The 17,565-nt window shown below is 41.2% G+C and overlaps 1 long non-coding RNA gene across 2 annotated transcripts in view; it reads left to right on the forward strand.

The window, feature by feature from the left end:
• The window catches only part of LOC127448545 (uncharacterized), a 33,196-nt gene extending 17,407 nt beyond the window's left edge, over window positions 1–15,789 (forward strand). The window contains exons 1-3 of one of the 2 annotated variants that reach the window (XR_007898550.1): window positions 5,383–5,413; window positions 13,792–13,887; window positions 14,362–15,789. This is a non-coding gene — a long non-coding RNA (uncharacterized LOC127448545). Of the gene's footprint in view, window positions 1–5,382; window positions 5,414–13,791; window positions 13,888–14,361 lie in introns of those variants that run through there. The other variant, XR_007898548.1, reaches the window with a different exon arrangement.
• The last annotated feature ends 1,776 nt before the right edge of the window (window positions 15,790–17,565 follow it).

Raw genomic sequence — 17,565 nt, forward strand, 5'->3', positions numbered from 1 at the left:
TTCTGATGTAGTGTCTAATGAATAATACTCTGTAGTGTTTATATATTGACTTGCTGTGTGTATGAATTTAAAGTATTGCTTGATTTTGAGCACAAATGAAATGGGTTTGAGGCGATTGTTTGATTTTGCTAGAAGAGTCAGGGGTTTTGTGAATGTAGTTTTAAGATATGGTTTTGTGTTTAAAGTTGTGAGAAAATGGGTGAAAATTTCAAAAAATGTGTCTTAGCAATTCAGAAAAACTGTAAATGATATTCAGTTTATTTTTGTCTGCTATATAATCTCTTCCAAATATTAATTCACATCTTACACTAATTTATATTGTATGAGGGCATGCTTAAAAGTGAAAGTCCTCTGTGTGTCCCCTGAGTCTGAGGGAGGGCTTCAGAAACAGTCTTAAGTACTGTACTTCATAGATTTAATTTTCTCCATTAACTATTCAGTGATCAATAGAGTTAGTTTTAGCCAATCAATAGGTGCCCAGCCACCAGAAGGACAATGTGCATAAGTTAATATTTGCATTTGAAAGTGGCTGATGTCACATGGCCCCATTGGAAATCCATAGCATTTTGTGCAGCTGGATCTTACGGATCTGTTTATGGCTGCCCGCTATTGATTCGGCCCACTGTATTTACTGCCTGGAAAGTGCTATTGCTTTTAATTGTCAAAATGTTTTTAGAAGGCAGATAGACTGGTCACACATTCTTCTTCACCCCTCTGTCTTCAACCTTCTCTGTCTTTCCCTCACTTCTGCCTTGCTTCAGAATTTTGCCTTTTCTTCTTTCTCCTTGTCTGTTCTTCTTTCTGTTTTGTGTTTTAGTCCTTGTGGCATGGAAAAACTGATTTTCACACACAACCTTCTTAATTTGCTTGTTGTGAATTTATGTGTGTGTCGGTGTGCATGCAATAAAGAGAATGTGTGAATTTAAACTGATACCTCTACGAACCCCATGGGATCAGCTCGCATCACTTCTAAGTGCGTGTAGCTGCTTATTGAGCCCTGTTCCTGATGGATTTCTGTTTGTTTACCAACTCATTTTCTGATGTAATGTGTTTTCTCCTGATCTCACGGACCTGCAGCCCAGCACACTTGAGCTTTTTTGAACACATGTTCAGTCAAAGCCATTGCTTTGATTTTATACCCATACATTTCTTGTCATATTTGAACTTTACACTCTGAATTGACTTGTGTTTTCCCATTTGATTTGAAAAAATCTGCTTATGTTAGAATAACGGATTTTTTTCCTTATACATTTATTTATTTTTTACAAAAGTAATGTCATGTCTATGCATGTAATATTTACTGTAAACACATTTTATTCTTGTGACAGGAATGACATAATGAGATGTCTGTGGAGACAAGGTATTCATGTGCAGATAATAGATTATATGATATCATAATTCATCTCTCTTATCGACTAATAACTATTTATGTTAATGACATCAAAATGTATTGATTTGAAATAAATTTAAATTATACACAATTGTTATTTCTTAAATTGTATCTAATGATAGATATACTGAGTAGAAGAGACATACTGTGTTTGGCTCAGTCCAAAACTGAAGCAGCTATTGACTGAAAAATTAATACTGACATTTTTTGCGGAAATACTGTCTCGGCTATGGCTAAAAGGAGCACAAATATACACACCACTTACCCTTCCTCAGTCTGTGTATGTGTGCGAGCTCTGCCCATTTACAAATTGTGATGAATAACCAATTCTCATATTGTAAAAAATAATCATCTTGTTCAAGAAAATGTCATCAAAATGTTTTGACCCTGATTAATTTTATTATTATCTTATTTGCATGTTAAGGCATGTACTTAAGATGTTAAAACACAGTGACACTGCACTGAATCACAATTGTCAATCTGCCTCTCACAGCTCCTTTAAAAAAACTAAAAAAAATATGAGATAATGTTTTAACAACTCATTATGCAATGCCTCCTCCAAACAACTTTTGTAATGGTAAAAAAGTGTTGGTCAGAGTGATTCTCGGGTAAGATTATGTTGCTGAAATAACACAGAGTGGCTAAAGACACTTTGAAAAGTGAGTCTATTTTAAATTGCTCCCTGCTGTGTTTTTAATCCGCTAAAAATCAATAGAGCTTTTACTGTCACTCTGAATGGGAGGCAACGTGTATTGATGTCCAGATGTCATTCGGAGAGGACTTGAAGCTTCTATTCCTCCTTCTCTTGCAGGGGATGGTGTGATATATCAGCTCATCCTGCCATTTATTTTTAAGAGAGTTAGTAAAGCTTTCTGCTGTGTTCTGCAGAGTGCAGGATGTTGGGCCTTGCTAGCATCTCTTTAACGTGCTTGGTTTACACAACAGGGCTTATTTTAAAGCCTTTTATTGATGTCTGTCTCAAAGAAAGCTCTTTAAATGAATACAGTCTTAATGGGTTATCACTGTAAGCTCTTACACGTAGCTTGGCTCGCACAGGGCAAAGGCAATTTATCTGGCAATTCAATAAGAGGAGAGAAAGTTTAACATGATTCAATAAGGCTTTCCTGCAGGCAAGTCTCTCCAAAGGAACTGAGGAAAGGGGAAAGCCATAGGAATGAGAGAGAGGGACAAGTAAATGAATGGAGAAAGGACAAATGGAGGATCAAAGAAGGAGAAATAGCTGTTAGAGAATTGACAAGAGTAGGAGCAATAAGAAGAGAAGCATTAATGGGAGCAGAAAGCTGGGAAGGCTAATGCCTGAAACATACTCTACACAAGCCATTACATCAATGCAGACACTTCTAGCTATGCAAGCTCGATTTTGTGCATTGTTGCATTCCGAAATGTGACCAATTCATAGCTCAAAACTAGTATGTGTTGCATTCTAAGCTTTGCCACAAGGGATGCTGTAGTGGACTTTTTCATAAAATTGCTGCTGTTACGTTCACTTTTCTCTTTACGGTTAACGGTAACACTTTATAATAATAGTCCATCATTAATTAGTAATTATGCAGGAAGTAATGCAGGACAAATGAGTAGTACTACATTAACACAACTATATGGAAACACAATTAATAAATCTGTAAATAATAGTGAACTGATGACTGATGTAGTTTACTGTTAGGTAATCAATAATTACTGAATTTGATTTGTCTCATTGAGAACTATTAACTAACAATGGCTAATTTAAAATAACTACTAATTAATTACTAATCAAAACATTAACATTCGTCTAAAATGTGAATGATTATGTTTTTATTGTGAACAAGATCATGAAATGTACCTTGAGAGAAACATGAGCCTCACGTGTGTTCTTTGTGGAAATTAATTTATGAACATAACAGCTCTCTAAATCAAGGCTACAGTGTCTGGTAGAGTATCATAGTCAGCTTACCTTACAGAAATATAGGTATGTTTGTGCCCAACCTGTGTATTCCTTGGGATATCTCTTCTGTTCATTACAAATTATTAACTTCAGCATGTTAGATATTGCTGGAGGTCTTTTTCAATAATTTTGGTAACCCATAAATAATTAAGTGTAACCACATAAATATGAAGGAATTACTAATATAATCTGGACCATTATTTTAAAGTGAGGGTCATGGTAACGCATTATTAATTAATGAGATTACTTACTGTTTCCTTCCTTGGGAGTTAAAGGGTATCTGGACCATTATTCTGAAGTAAAAAACACATTATAAACCATTAATAGTAACTGAGGTGTTACTTGTCAGTTAGTAATGAATACTCAAGTGTTTGTTCCTACATTTTTTTCCATTTAATCAAACAGATAACAAACATTCACAGACATTCCAAAAAAAAAAAAATGTTCTGCCATTAAATTATGAATCATTGAAATAATTGAACATAATTGCACACTTAACTAAACACAATGTCTTTTAGCAAACCTTTAGCAGGATAATGCTTTTAATGGCTGTTGCTCATGGTTACTACATGTTTTAAAAGTCTTATCTCTTAACATAAAGTAAAATAATAAATTAAGATAAATATTAAAATTATGTATCTAAAGGACAAGTGTGTTGATCTCCACAAGACTTCAACACAAAACCTGAGAAAACCATCGTGCTGCTATGAGGCCGATTCCACTTATCTGTGTACTTCCGCCCTAGACAGTCCACTCGGTAAATACATATAGTTTTTATAAAATTAATTTAACATGTTTCCTCATTTTGCCTATGTTCGGTCTGAAAAGAACAGAACTTATGTTAAAGTTTACCGAATGCAGGAGGAGTGATGGGAGGGCGGAGCAAAATCACACTCAATCTTTCACTTTCAGCGCGAGCATTGAATATGGCAACCCTGATCGGATTAGAAGCTTGATGGATGAGACACTCATTCTTTCTTTTTTTTTTTTTTTCACTGGATCCATTAAGTTACTCAGAAATAATAAATAAAAATGCACTTCACATAAAATTAAACACTTCTTGTAAGATTAACTTACAGTATCTATGACTAAAAAATTAATTGTAAAAATATTTTGTAAAAACAAAGTTGTGTATATTCAAGTGATTTTTCATTAATTAATAATGCGTTACCATGACCCCCACTTTAACATTTAAAATAATGGTCCAAATCAGTAGTAATTCCTTCATATTTGTGTGGTAACTCTTGACAATTACTTATCAGAATTATTTAAAAAAAGTAATCCAGCAATATATAACATGCCGAAGTTAATAATTTGTAATGAACAGAAGAGATATCCCAAGGAATACACAGGTTGGGCACATACATCCCTATATTTCTGTAAGGTAAGCTGACTAGGATACTCTGCCAGACACTGTAGCCTTGATTTAGAGGACTGTTATGTTCATAATTAATTTCCACAAAAAACGCATGTGATGCACATGTCTATGCGCATTTCATGATCTTGTTCACAATAAAAACATAATCATTCACATTTTAGGCACATGTTAATGTTTTTATTAGTAATTAATTAGTAGTTATTTCAAATTAGCCATAGTTAGTTAATAATTATCAATGAGGCAAATCAGATTCAGTAATTATTGATTACCTAACAGTGAACTACCTCAGTCATTAGTTTACTATTACTTACTGATTAGTTAATCGTGTTTCCATATTAGTTAATAGTAGTAACTAAAGTGTTAATGTAGTACTACTTATTTGTCCTGCTTTAATTCCTACATAATTACCTATTAATGACGGACCATTATTATAAAGTGTTCCCAGGTTAACTAAAGACCCTTTTCACATTTATGGCTTTTGGAATGCGAAAGTAAACTATTGCAGGCTAAAATTCTATAGCGGTGAATGAGACACCACAGCAAATGCTATTTTTGCTTACCCATTTTCTCCAACAGCACAAGAAAAAAATCCACTATTCTGTTTCCATGCCTTTCTACAAGAGGAAAAAATAGACAGTGTTGGGCAAGCTACTCAAAAAATGTAGCTAGCTAAGCTACCAACTACTCAACAGAAAAATTAGTAAGTTAAAAGCTACACTTCAGAAAAAGTAGCAAGTTACACTACAAGCTACATGGCAAAAGTAGCTTTCTACACTTTTTTCAACCGCAGATGCACAGAGCATACTGTCATAGACAAAGAACCTAAAAGACGTATTCACATGACATTTATCAAAGCCATGGGACAGTATATTACAGTTTAGTGCAATACAGTATACAAGTATATAATAGGTGCAATACGTATGTGCATGGAAATAAAACAACCATGTAAATTCATATTTAGACATGCTACCTACACAAACCTATGTGTTCAACATGAAAAATCACTATTTTAATTTTTTTTAAATATATATTTATATTACTACCTCTACAAACCCATACCCATTAAAACGTAATTTCATTTGCACATTTCTGTATAAAAATTCTGCGTAAATACAGTATACCATTCATCTTATTCTGTAATTCTGTGTCTAGCTGCTGTTGTATTTCTGTATGTACTGGAAGCATTTTTTTTTTTTTTTTTTAGGTTACAAACTGGTAATTACAAGGGTAATATGCTATAAATGTTTTTTATGAGGACATTTCTAGTGTCCTCATAATTCAAATCGCTTAAAAAACATACTAAGCAATGTTTTTTTGAAAATGTAAAAATGCAGAAAGTTTTTTGTGAGGGTTAGGTTTAGGGGTAGGGTTAGTGGATAGAATCTATAGTTTGTACAGATAAAACCATTATGTCTATGGAGAGTCCTCATAAGTATAGCCACACCAACATGTGTGTGTGTGTGAGCACATCTGGGCAATAACAATGTGATATCTGATGGCATCAGATGGTCATACCATGGTACTTTGATATACAAATATTTATGTACCATTCTGTAGTTGCATGGTGCTTCAAAGTACTTCAAAGAATACTATGTTACTACCATGGTAATTTGATATAGGATTACCATATTCATATACTATTGTATTTACAAGGTGCTTCAAGGTAATTAAAAAAAAAAAATACCATGGTACTTCGCTATATTACCACATTCATATACCATTGTATTAACATGGTGCACCCAGGTAATGGTACATGTCAAAAAACATGGTAATGTCATGGCACTTTTTTAAGTGTTTTCATGTAGGCTAATAAGTGTTTTGATACTCTTTTACCTGCACACGTATTGAACTTAAAGTTGCAGTATGTAAGATTCAGAAACCCTTGTCATTAATGTCACCTGTGGCTGTTAAGTGAACTGCAGCCAGGTACCTGTTGCTCGTGCTCGCGCTCATGCACACACACCATAGGGATGCAAGCATCTGCCAAAACAATGACGTAACATACAAAGAGACAACGTGATTCACCGGCATCATGCTGACAGATGAGGTATCATAATTAAAATTACACAGTTATGATTGCTTTACTACAGACTTTAAGACTGTATATTATATTTGACTCTCCAGTGCTGGAACAGGGCTAAAACAAAGTGTGGATATAGGTCTGACTATGCGAGACCGTAGTTTGAAGTAATCACTTTTCTTTGCATGATACAATGACTGCATTTATACGATAGCCTATGTCGGCATTAGCTTGCTAGCCAGCTTTATCAATAGCTGTTAGCTAAATTTGGTGGATGATTACAGTAGCTGTTTATAAAATAGCCTGTACATTATAAATATGTTGACACAATTCAGTATTGATGTGATTCCATCACAACTGTCATTTTTATATATCAATGTGGTATTGTTTTATAATAATAGAATGTATAAATTTTCTGTATAACCAAGTTACATTACACTAACGAATGGGTCTTTTTGCATTATCTTAAACATTGTCTAGCATTCATTTAATGTTATTGTAGTTTAGCTTGCTGAATAATTACAGATTAACATTGTTTATGACAGTTACTGTGCAGGCAAGTTCAAGTTAGCTAAAATTACACAGATCAATCCTTATGGCACTATATTTCACATGCTTTGCAGTTATGTAAGCTTACATGTCCAATAAGAAGAATGCCAATTCAGAGTCGGTTTTGATCCCCAAAACCAAACTAAGGTCCCTCCAGGAATCAAATGCCCTGCTGATGTTCACTCTAGTTTTTGCTCAACCACGATCATGTTTCCGCTTAGCCAGATGGGATTCAGTAGATGAATGTTTTTTCTTTTTTTTTTCTATTTTTGGCTTACTCTGAATTTGTGTAGGAGTTGGTGTTGTGCTGGGAGAGCCGGACATTTGCTGGATTCCATCTCTAAGATAACATTACCTAGTGTTTCAGACTGTCTGTTGACGTGGAAGAGAAGCTATTAATGAGGCAAGGCTCTCGGGAGCACGCATAAACATCACATCCTTTGGATTTTTCCAGCAAAAGCGACCCGCTCCCTTCGCATGAAAATCAGTCTACAGACTTTAATTGGCAACCTAGGAAGTCCGGGAAGGGCTCATTTTTTAAGTTGCGTTACAAGCCGTTCACTCATTGGCAAAAAAAAAGGCAAATATTACATGAAAATTTGTACATATTGCACTTTTAATAAAGACTTTCTTCATCACTGACAAACAATAGGATGTATTTGCAAGTTTGGTTTCCATTGATTGAATGTAGATCCACTGCAACCAGCATTATCTTCATTTTCCGTGTTATAAAATATTCCATGAGCTTGTTGACAAGTGAGAGTGCACGCCATATGATTCAGCAGCGTGAGCGCAAGCTTTCTGAGTCATTCAGATTGTATCATGAATTGATTCAGACCGCTTTCCTATCACATGTGTCCAATTCATTGCAAAGAACTGACACATATAAGCAATTCATTTGTGATTGGACATATTAATTCCTGACTCAAAACTGCCATTAGTAAACACTGGGTACAAGATATGATGTAGTGGTGTAGCTTTTGTCAAAGCTACGCCTCTACCTGATAAAAAATATAGCTTATCCACTGAAAAGCTACTTGATTTAAAAACGTCATGGTTACTTGTGTAACCTCTGTTCCCTGATGGAGGGAACGAGACGTTGTGTCAATGTAGTGACACTAGGGGTCACTCTTGGGAGCCCGAGATACCTCTGGTTTTTGATAAAAGGCCAATGAAAATTGGCGAGTGGTATTTGCATGCCACTCCCCCAGACATACGGGTATAAAAGGAGCTTGTGTGCAACCACTCATTCAGGTTTTATGCTGAGGAGCCAAGACAAGGTCCCAGCCATTTCAGCGGGTAGTTCAGCATTGTGGCAGGAGGGACACAACGTCTCGTTCCCTCCATCAGGGAACAGAGGTTACACAAGTAACCATGACATTCCCTATCTGGCACTCACTCGATGTGGTGATGTAGTGACATTAGGGGTCCCTATACAAAATGCTGCAACTGGCTGAACTGTGTTACGTGATCTGGCGGTGTGTGACAGGCAGACAACTGTGTGCCTCGTAGCCAGCCCACCAAACCGACACGTAACCTCCCCCAACATAGTTATGAGTGTCGAACAGCCCTTTGGGGACAAGTCGACTACCCAAAAGATAGAGACAGGCTAGCCCAGTCATAGCCTCTTTTCCCCTTCTTTTTTTTCACTCCTTAAAAAAAGGGGTATTATCTGACTGGGCCGACAAGGTCAAGTCAGGGGATGTCCCTCCCAAGGGGAGGACACCGTGAAGACCACACCTCGCCCAGAGAGAGGGGGGATATTTAACTGGGAATACATCGCATGGTCTTGCCGAGCTATGTCGGAAGTATGTCATTGGGGAAGTCTCATGGTAGGTCCTACCCAACAGGGGAGGAGTTACTACAAACATGGAGACTGTGGCAGAGGGGCCTCTGCCCAAGGAAGATGCAGTTTGCCAACAGGGAAACAAATTAGCGGAAGATATACATCGCATGGGTTTACCTACAGGGTACCGCCACATGCGGAGCACCTACCCCAGAACAGGGCTTTTAGTTAGCACATGAACTGGGCCGGCAGATAGTCTCTCCAAAAACTTGACTGCCACAGGGCTCGGAGGAAGTCAAACAGGGAAAATAGTTTGTGAACACTACTGGGAGTTCCCCTAGTCTTCAGCTCAGGGAAGGTGAAAGGCATTATGTGCAAGCGATACACCTGGCCGGCTATCCCGGACTTATCTGCTTGTATTGCGTGCCACTACACGGGACGAAACCGGTTCCACCCAGAGGTTGTAAACCTCGCAAAGGTGTTGGGTGTTACCCAGCCCGCTGCTCTGCAAATGTCTATTAGAGAGGCACCCCTGGCCAGGGCCCAGGAGGCCGCTACACCCCTGGTAGAATGGGCTCGTAGCCCTACCAGGGGCAGCATGTCTTGGGCGTGATATGCCATAGCTATGGAGTCAATGAGCCAGTGGGCGATCCTCTGCTTGGAGACAGCGCTTCCTTTCCGCTGTGCACCAAACCAGACAAAGAGCTGCTCAGAGACTCTAAAGCTCTGCGTGCGATCCAAATAGATGCGTAAAGCACGCACCGGACACAGCAACGACAGGGCTGGGTCTACCTCCTCCTGGGGTAGTGCTTGCAGGTTCACCACCTAGTCCCTAAAAGGGATCGTGGGAACCTTAGGCACATAGCCCAGTCGGGGTCTCAAGATTACCTGAGAGTAGCCCGGACCGAACTCCAGGCATGTTTCGCTGACAGAGAACACTTGCAGGTCAACAACCCTCTTGATGGAAGTGAGCACAGTCAGGAGGGCAGTCTTCAAGGAGAGTGCCTTAAGCTCAGCTGACTGCAAAGGCTCAAAGGGGGCTCTCTGTAGACCCTGAAAAACTACAGAGAGGTCCCATGAGTGAACGAGGCACGGTCTGGAGGGATTCAGCCTCCTGGCGCCTCTCAGGAAACTGATGATCAGATCATGCTACCCTAAGGACTTATTGTCCACTGTGTCGTGGTGTGCCGCTATAGCGGTTACATGCACCTTCAAGGTGGAAGGGGACAGCCGCCCTTCCCACCTCTCCTGCAGGAAGGAAAGCACCGATCTGACTGCGCATCTCTGGGGGTCTTCCCGTCGGGAAGAACACCACTTAGTGAACAGACGCCACTTAAATGCATACAGGTGCCTTGCAGAGGGGGCCCTAGCCTGAGTGATCGTGTCTACCACCAGTGTCCTCTCGTGTCCACTCTCCCGTCCAGGGGCCAGACATGGAAATTCCAGAGGTGTGGTCACGGGTGCCAGATGGTGCCCCGTCCCTGAGAAAGAAGGCCGGGGGGGGAGGAGCGTGAGGTCCGAGAACCACGTCTGGGTGGGCCAATAGGGTGCTACCAGGGTGACCTGCTCCTCGTCCTCCCTGACCACAGGGTCTGTGCAAGTAGGCTTTCTGGGGGAAATGCATATTTGTGCAGTCCAGGGGGCCAGCTGTGTGCCAGCGCATCTATACCGAGAAGCGCCTCATTCAGGGCATACCAGAGCGGGCAGTGGGAGGATTCCTGGGAGGCAAACAGGTCTACCTGTGCCTGTCTGAATCGACTCCAGATCAGCTGGACCACCTGAGGGTGGAGTCTCCACTCTCCCCTGAGGGTAACCTGCCGTGACAGTGCGTCCGCTGCAGTGTTGAGGTCGCCCGGGATGTGAGTGGCTCGCAGCGACCTGAGGTGCTGCTGACTCCAGAGGAGGAGATGGCGGGTGAGTTGTGACATACAACGGGAGCGCAGACCGCCTTGACGGTTGACATATGCTACCGTTGCCGCATTGTCTGTCCGAGCTAACACGTGCTTGCCCTGGATCAACGGCCGGAACCTCCGCAGTGCGAGCAGAATTGCCAGCAACTCAAGGCAGTTGATGTGCCAACACAGCCGCGGGCCCGTCCATAAGCCGGCGGCTGCATGCCTGTTGCAAACAGCACCCCAGCCCATTTTGGAGACATCTGTCATGACCACGACACGCCTGGAGACCTGCTCTAGGGGAACGCCTGCCCATAGAAATGTGAGGTTGGTCCAAGGGCTGAAGAGACGGTGACAGATCGGCGTGATGGTCACGCGATGTGTCCCGTGGTGCCATGCCCATCTTGGGAGTCGAGTCTGAAGCCAGTGCTGAAGCGGTCTCATATGCATCAACCCGAGCGGAGTGGCCACCGCTGAGGATGCCATATGTCCCAGGAGCCTCTGAAAAAATTTCAGTGGAACCGCCGTTTTCTGTTTGAATGCCTTCAAACAGGTCAGCACTGACTGTGCACGATCGTTCATGAGGAGCGCCGTCAACGAGACTGAGTCCAACTCCAAACCGAGAAAAGAGATGCTCTGAACCGGGAGGAGTTTGCTCTTTTCCCAGTTGACCCGAAGCCCTAGTCGGCTGAGGTGCGAGAGCACCAGGTCCCTGTGTGCACACAACACATCCCGAGAGTGAGCTAGGATTAGCCAACCATCGGGATAGTTGAGGATGTGAATGCCCACTTCCCTTAGCGGGGCAAGGGCTGCCTCTGCGACCTTCGTGAAGACGCGAGGGAACAAGGACATACCGACAGGGAGGACCTTGAACTGATACGCCCGACCCTCGAATGCAAACCGCAGGAAAGGTGTGTGTCGAGGTAGAATCGAGACGTGGAAGTATGCGTCCTTCAGGTCTAATGCTGTGAACCAATCTTGATGCCGGATGCTCACTAGAGTGTGTCTTTGCATCAGCATCTAGGACGGGAGTCTGTGTAAAGCCCGGTTCAGTACTTGCATGTCCAAGATTGGCCGCAACCCACCGCCTTTTTTCAGTACAATGAAGTAGGGGCTGTAAAACCCCTTCTTCATCTCGGCCGGAGGGACAATCTCGTCAGACATACCAGCGGGTGGGGCCTCGTGGCGGGGCGGAGCCTGAGGTGTCACGTCGTGTCATGGCCGTGCTGAGTTCAGGGACATCGAAGTACTTAGAAGGCCGGGGAGTCCACTCTCGCCAGGTGATGGCGCTCTGTGGGCATAGGTGCACCTTGAGTGCCTTTATCCACCAGGGGGATTGCTGAATAGCCCTTGGCCGCCCCACCATCGAGGGTAGTGAGGGCGGGGAAGCTGAAAGATCGGGACCGGCAGTAAAATGTGCCTCCCACAACCTTGTCATTTCTTCGTGCACTTCCGGGAAGAAAGGAATGGGGATGGGGTGTGGCTTTGAGTGGCATCGTGAGCCCAGGAACCAATCATCGAGCCGCGAGGGTTCATGGGAGAGCGGAGGGTTCAACTCTAGCCCGACACTCGCGGCTGCCCGGGAAAGCATGTCGTCATCTCCGCGTCAGCCTGTGACTGGGCAACCACACCCGAAGGGAGGAGCCCAGCTGAGGCTTCCGCGTCCGACTGGACGAGCCCGCTCTCTGATGCTGCGCTCGAGAGCTCATCACCTTCGCGGGCTCCAAATAAGAGGTCGAACTCGCCGTGAGACGAGCCGGCGGACTCTTTCAGAAGCCCGATCGGGGCAGACGAGTGTGCTGGGTAATGGGAGGTCCATGGGTGGATACCCGGCGGAGATGGTCCCATTGGGGTCCCCAAATCGCCCCCAGTGCTAGCCGCGCTGGCCTCATACCCGTGGGTAGAAGGACCGAGGCGGGGAGCCTCTGGGGTGGCTTGCTTTCTTACGAAGGTAAGCCGTGACCGCATCGTTGCCATGGACATGTTCTCCCAATGAGTACTTGACCCATCCACGAACGCTGTCTCTGCATGAGCAGTGCCCAGACACGAAAGACAGTGATCGTGACCGTCAGAAGGCGAGAGATTACGAGCGCAACCAGGAATAACACACAAAGGAAAGGCATCTTTAAAAAGACGCGTCTTTAAAAAGACGTTCCGTGTGTGCCACTCCTTTGCACCAGTGCAGAGGGGGGAGAAGCCGCTGAAATGCGCCGTCAGATCCAGCGGTGAGCATGACCGTTCGGCTCCGAAAAGTAAATCTGAATGAGTGGTTGCATACCAGCTCCTTTTATACCCGTATGTCCGGGGGTGTGGCATGCAAATACCACTTGCCAATTTTCATTGGCCTTTTATCAAAGACCAGAGGCGTCTCGGGCTCCCAAGAGTGACCCCTAGTGTCACTACATCAACACAATGTCGAGTGAGTGACAGATAGGGAACTAACGAAGCTACCGTCTCCCTACTCAGAAATGTAGTTAAGCTAATAGCTTCGCTATTTGTAATGAAGATACTGCCCGTCACTGAAAATAGAGAACAGTGGATTATAGCAGTCAGAAGAGAAAACATGCCAAATTTACTTTCACTTCCTCAGCAGCAATACTAGAAACCCTATCACAGCTGTAGTAAAGTTTAGCCATGAAATTCTATGTGGCATAAGCTTATAGGTTCTTTGAATTTGTTACAGTATTTGTAAGCCAATTGGCTCACTTACTGTACATATGACATTTTATGCCAATCTGCTCTCATGCTGTAAGCTGATTAGTCCTTTGACATGTAATCAGTTAGCCAATCAATTTAAGTTTCTCTCTTTGTCTAACATTTAAATTGCTCAGTTTTGCAGATATGCTGGATTCACTGAAGCACACCACGAGAGTATTTCTCTGAAACCCACCTCCACCCCAGCTCAAATTGTCTAGAACTGCTACAAGGTAATTGTTTGTGATGTCTATTTGTGCAGCAGCAGCATGTCCACATGTTAGCAGCAGCAGCGTAGCAGATCTATAATATTCTATCAATATACAGTATCATACCCATATTAACATGTCAAATCTTTCCAAGAGATCTATAATATCCTATCATTATACAGTATCATACCCACATTAACATGTCAAATCTTTCCAAGAGATTTCATGGCAGACTATTTATTTATTTATTTATTATTTTAATTTTTTTAAAATAAATTTGCTTAATGTATGTGTTGGACAGGTAGAAAAACTAGGATGACAAAAAGACATATACATTCATAAAAATATAGATTCTAAGTGACTGAAACAGGATAGATTGTGAATAATTTTTTTTTCCCGAAAACTTCATTTTGTGTATAGGTCATTACAGATATCGCTGTCTCTCTCCTTCTCACTTTCTTCTTCATCTCCACCTTTTCTCATTTATGACATTTCCAGAGCCTATTGTATCATTGCATAGCTGGTGGATGTTCAGAGACCGGTTGAGACCAAAGTCGGTTTGAGTCTGCCTGGATGGGTTTGGCATGTGGGACTCTGCTGGTGGCCCTTTCTCTCTTCTTCACTGAGCCTGCTGCCTTTGTCATTATTTATTTAGCCCTTAAGTGTTTAAAATGGAAAGGTCTAGAGGGACTAAGAATAGCTGATGAAAATATTCGCCGATACAGTGCAGGGCAGGAGGAGATATTTTTTTTCCCATTTTTTCTGATTCTTGGTGAGATAACCTGTGTACCTGAAGCTTGGATAAAGATAGTCCTTGATGTACTGTGTATTCATTTAGTGTTGTGTCATAAAGAACCTAAAATGACAGAAGAGATGAGGGACTGAGTATCATATTGTCTGTGTGTCTGTGTAATGGGAGATCCACTTGAATAACTGATCTTTGACTGGGGGTCCCCAAAGGGGCATCACTGGCCTGAAGCAATTGGCCCTTGAGATAACATCATCATCAGACACCCCCCAGGTCAAAGTTCACCCCAGGGACCATGCATAGGCCATTGCTTTTGTTAACCAGTTTGAGTTTGGATGTCATAGAAAGGTCTTATCAATCTTGTCTGAGCTGTGCAATGATTTATTGTCTGTTTATGTTGGCACGTCTAAGATTGTTTCTTTATTACCACCGACAAATAGTCAGCTATTAAATTTTCAGTCAGTTGAGTCACACTTTTAACATTTTGAATCCTGTACGATTTTGGATTCTTCAGTATATACAGTGCATGTGCCTAAATTGGTACAAATTTTGGCCTAATTTTTGGTTCATTATTTATAATAAGCACAACATACAATAAACTGAATACTATAAATAAGTGACATTTTGAGCATGTATACTTTGATTAATATGAACTAAATTACATGTTTATTAAGGTCACATGGGTCTCATTATAGTATGGTATGTTGTAATGCAGTTTTAAATTGCTATTATAATTTATGACAGATAGACATAGATGCAGATATGCTAATAAAAAATGTGTGTTCTGATCACCAATAAACTATCTCAGTCAGGGAATGCAATGCACAACAGTCGCAAACTGTTTCCCTTTCAGCCTCTGTTTTTTTTTTTTTTTTTTTTGTCTTTTACTTTATATTGATTTTAGATTGTCCAGATTTGGTTGCCTTGCTCATCTATTTCTCTTTCTCTCTTGCCTCCCCTCTCAAGTTTAGAAAAGCCGGGCCTCTGTTAGAGCATCTGTGACCGTAAAATGTCCCATTAGGGAATCACACTCACTCACTCACTCAACACATCAAAAAATGATGACACAAATCTGTATTGATCAGAAGAGGTTTGAAGTTGTCTGGCTTTTGTCTGTGCATGGATGCCTGCTGAAATTTTGGCATATTTCCTCCAATCACACATAAATAAAAACATTTAACAATGATTTAAATGCTTTTTTATTTAGCATTGCCTTTGAATTGGTGTGAATAGGCAAGGGGTTTAGTAGACGAGTCTGTGAAACAATATTAACCAACAACATATTCCAATACTGAGAGCACTCACTTTTTATTGCATTCTAGAGCAGAGCTGACAATTTTGCAGTTCCACTGCGGTGTCTCATGAAAACACATCCAGTCAATAACCTAAAATCTGTGGAGAATTTAAGCTGAAAATTAAAGGAAGTCAATAAACTGCATTGCAGATGGGATATTTAGATTAAACTGCACTTAATTTAATTTCTAGACAATACAGTGTTGCCGAGTACCTTATGAATTGCCCATTTTTCCAGTTCTGTATGCTAGGCTAAATGGTTTCTGTCATATCCTGCTAAGCATAACCTGGTAAAGGTTATTAATGGGAGCAATAAAGGGCAAATTATCCAGTGAAAGCAGTGAAAAAATAAATATCTTGAGTCATAATGTGCGTATGTTTGTTTACCTTTTGCGGTTATTGCTTGTGCTGTTTGCTATTGGTAACTGTCAGAGATGTGACAGCAATGTCGTTTTACTCTTTGAAAAGCGAAAGCTAATTTTTATAACCTGCACTTTCTAAAGGATCCCTAACAGAGATATAATACAGAGAATATGAAGCTGTTTAAGGGCACCACAATCAACTTTCTTCCCAAATGTACTAGCCAAACATTTAAATTATTTATCTACTCTATTATATCCTGTAATTCCTGTATTGACTTTATAAAGTATCCAGCACCTGAAATGTCCCTGTCTACGAGTCACATCGCACTGAGTCATATCCTCCCTTTCCTTCATAGAGAAGCAACTTTATCAAAGCCCTTCCCTTGGGCAGACACAGTAGTGTGTATTGATTTCCCTCCCTCTCCATAATGAACTACTCAGCACAGCTTTATCACAGCGTCGTGCCACCATTGGCTGACGGTAATATGAAATTAGGCAGCATGCAACCAGCCTGTCAGGATCGATTCCCCCACCCAGATTACTTGTTACAAAAGAATAGAGCTGTCTGTGGCATAACTAAACAAGTTAACCCCTTGTGCCATAAAATGTAAGCTAACATTGATTCATAGGGACCTGGTTTTCATGCAGAATAAAAGGAAACGCACACTGTATTGTCTTTGTGAGATGTTCATGGAATTTTCTTTTCTCTCTGACTTTGCCTCACTCTCTTTGTCCTATGTTCTTTCACACTAGCTTTCGATGTTTTTCTTGCTGAGTTGCAAGAAAAGTAAATGGGATTTTGTTTTGTGCTGTAGCTTTTCTTTCTGTGTTTTTCTCTTGTGCAAGCACTCAAGCCTTTAGCTCCACAAAGTGACTGCTGTATTTGTCTACCAATAATGTTATTTTCAATGTATCCTGGTGTAACAATTAGCTTAGTCAAGAAAGCTTATTTAAAGACCTTGTGTGGAAGGGTCTTCCACATTACCTGGGTCGAGGGTGGGTCGTCACACTGCTCAGCGTGTGTCAAGCACAAATTTTACAACCTTATGAAAAGCTCAAATTCATGAGTTTGCCAGGCAAGAAAGTGGGATGTGTACACAGTAAACATCAAAAACATGTATTTGGAGAAGAGAAAAAAAGTTGTGGCAATTACTTTGATACATTAATTGCAGGAAGTGATCAAAAGACTTGTTTATGTTAAGGTTATTGGTGTCTGGTTAATTGAAATGAGTTCAATACCTGACGTCTCTGGATGCTTGGAAACAATAAGGTAAATATTTATGAATAAAAAGAAACTAT

The sequence above is a fragment of the Myxocyprinus asiaticus genome, chromosome 1, assembly GCF_019703515.2.
Source record: "Myxocyprinus asiaticus isolate MX2 ecotype Aquarium Trade chromosome 1, UBuf_Myxa_2, whole genome shotgun sequence".
Classification (NCBI taxonomy): domain Eukaryota; kingdom Metazoa; phylum Chordata; class Actinopteri; order Cypriniformes; family Catostomidae; genus Myxocyprinus; species Myxocyprinus asiaticus.